At 45.1% G+C, this 3,070-nt stretch overlaps 1 pseudogene; it reads right to left on the reverse strand.

The window, feature by feature from the left end:
* LOC103750633 overlaps window positions 1-2,857 on the reverse strand; it is a 6,365-nt pseudogene extending 3,508 nt beyond the window's left edge.
* Window positions 2,858-3,070: the final 213 nt, after the last annotated feature.

Consider the following 3,070-nt stretch of genomic DNA (forward strand, 5'->3'; position numbering starts at 1 on the left):
GGTGTTTCAAGGGGGTTTCAGGGAAGCGTACAAAGACCCCCTGCACTATTCAAAAAAAAAAAAAAAAAAAAAAAAGAAAGAAAAGAAAGAAAGAAAAAGTTGGACAAATGCCCTTTACTGTAGTCTGTAATTGCAGCTAGCTCACTCCATAAATAGCACAAGTACATTTGAACATGGGAGAAAACCTCCTAGTCACTGAGGGAAGAACTAGTGATGACTTAGAAACTGTTTTCTTCTTGCTTCATCTCCTTGCATTTATTATTATTTACTTGTTTACTATTTATTTTTGAGGCAGGGCCTGCTACATAGCTCAGCTGGCCCAGAACTTACACCTCCTGCTTTAGCCTTCTAAATGCTAAGACAACAGGCATGCACCACCAGGCTCAGCCATTTCCTTATTTTTCATATGATTTTTTTCATCATGTGTTTCTGTGTATGGTAATGTATGCATGTGTGTATGTATGTTCAAATGTGTGTGGGTGCATGTGTATGTGCAAGCATGTGTGCAAGCATGTGGAGGCCTGAGGCTGATGTCAGGAATCTTCCTTGTTTGATCTTCCACCTTATTTTTTGGAAGCAAAATCATTTAATTGAACACAGAACTCACTGATATGACTAGCCTCTGCCTGTCTGGAATTATAGGTGGGCTCCCAGTCCCATTCACATGGATTCTGGACCTCTGAACTCCATCCTCTTGCTTATGTGCCACTCCCCAGCCCTAAAGATAATTTCTGAACCTGAAAAAACAAATGTTCATTTCAAAAACTGCATTTAGAAAATCAAGATGCTATCTCAAGCCTTATCCCCCAATGCATGCAAGCCACTGCGTTCTGGCCTATGCACATGAGGTACGGTTTTCAGTCAAATGTTGCATACCACACACACTGGTGACACTTTTCTTTGTGTCACCACACATACTGGTGACCACATTTATAATATGATTTCTAAAGGCGCCACACAGTTCCAGTTTATAGTTATACAATTACTTAACTAATCTGTTATTTCTGGACATTTACATTGTTTGAAAACTCCAGCCATTGTAGTCAGTGTCTCTATGACTCTATCTTCCACATGAATTCCTTTAATCATCTCTGATTACAACATCTTTAGGGTATATTCCTGTCTTAGTTTGTTCTTCATTGCTGTGACAAAATACTCTGACCACTAACAACTTGGGGAGGAAAGGGTTTTTTTAGCTTACATATCCCAGGTCACAGATCATCTGGGAGCCCAAGGTAGGAACTCAGGGCAGGAACCTGGAGGCAGGAGCTGGAGCACAGGCCACGGAGGAACGCTGCTTACTGGCTTGCTCCCCTGGCCCCTGCTCAGCCTGCTTTCTTATGCATCACAGGCCCACCTGCCCAGGGGTGGCACCACCCACAGTGGGCTGGGCCCTCCCACATCACTCATCAAGAAGATGCCCTTCAGACATGGCCACAGGCCAGTCCAATAGAGGCAATTCCCCAACTGAGGCTCCCTCAACCCAGGTGTGTCAAGTTGACACTAAAGCTATCCAGCACAATTCCTAAAAGCAAAATGATTATATCAAAGGTGTACATCTTTAAGGCTTCTGAGACGAGCATATTGGGTTATACACATATATGCTTAAATTTTTATCTTTATCATTGATTTTGCTATTTGTGCTGAGCACTTAAAAGTATCATTTATAATTTTATAAATATCATTTTAAATAACAATGAGTTTGGGAGTCATAATAAATTATGTATTATAAGTTCTAGTACTCATTAAATATATATTTATGCATAAATTAAAATAAATATTTAAATGTTTTTCATTCTCTACCTATACATTATATATATACAACAGTGCTGGTTGTGAGGATGGACCAGTGCAGAGTCACAGAGGGATGCTGTGCCTCCTGCTTTGAGCTGCAATTTACTCCAATTGCGCTTTGCAGCCCCTGCGCCATGGGAGTTGGTGATGCTAACATGCTAGCATTTCTAGTACTGTCTGAGATACCAGGCCATCTGTCACAGGAGCTATGGGGACAAATCTAGCTTTGATGTCCTGTATGGGACCTGCCCTCCGGTCCTGCAAGGCAAAAGGCAAATGTTCTGGCTGAGTTGATCAGAATTAGGAGTGATGTGTTCCCTGCCCATCACCAAGTCCCCACCCCTGCCACAGCTGGGACTGGTTTTTTCAATATTTCATCTGCACAAAGGACAAAGGAGCCCCAGTCTCAAGCTCTCCTGGTCTGTAAACACTCAGGGTCTGGCTAATACACGAATAGATTATTTTAACCCAGGTAAGTGTGCTGGTGGGGTGCATTGAATTGCCACCCCATAAGATGCATGCCTAAAACCCTAGTGGGCATCAATGTTTGGAATGAGGGTCTTTGCAAACACAACAAAGGCAAGAGCACCCCGGGGTCAGGGTGAGCTTGAAGAACGTCCTTGTCAGAGGGACCGGCAAAGCAAGGAGACAGGAGAAAACATGTGAAGGCAGGGGCAGAGATCAGAGTAATGCCACCACAAGCCAGGGACTGCCTGGAACCACCAGGACCTGACTGAGGTGGGAGTATCCTCTCCCCTCTAAGAGCCTGTCGTGGGGCGCAGCACTGCCTGCACCTTCTTCCCAGACTTCCGGTCTGCAGGAGTGGGAAGGGGTGGTGTCTGACGTCACCAAGTTTGTGGTTACCTGTCATAGCAGTCTTGGGGATGAATTAAGCTGAACACTTTCCATCCACCCAGGGGTCTCACTCTGCCTGCTTCACTACACCACAGTCTGCCCTTAGGTGCTCCCTGGTGAAGATGAACCTGGCTTGTTTCTCTGGGGCTTCTGGGTTGGTCTCCTGATGAGGGCCCCACAGATGAGGAAAGAGGGTGAGCTTCCCCATGCAGCCACTTGAGCTTCTGTTCCCCTCCATGTGTGCCCCACTTTCCCCTGTCTTAAGGTCAATAGAAGGCAGGTGTGCTCTCCTCTGCCAGCCGCAAGCACACCCAACTGACTGTGATTCCCTTATCTGCTCCCACACCTGTACAAGCAATCCTTTTATACAACCCCTCTCCGTGTTTAATAGACCACCTGCTTCCCATGGGATTATGACTGA

This window comes from Nannospalax galili, unplaced genomic scaffold (assembly GCF_000622305.1).
Source record: "Nannospalax galili isolate Female #2095 unplaced genomic scaffold, S.galili_v1.0 scaffold566, whole genome shotgun sequence".
Lineage (NCBI taxonomy): Eukaryota > Metazoa > Chordata > Mammalia > Rodentia > Spalacidae > Nannospalax > Nannospalax galili.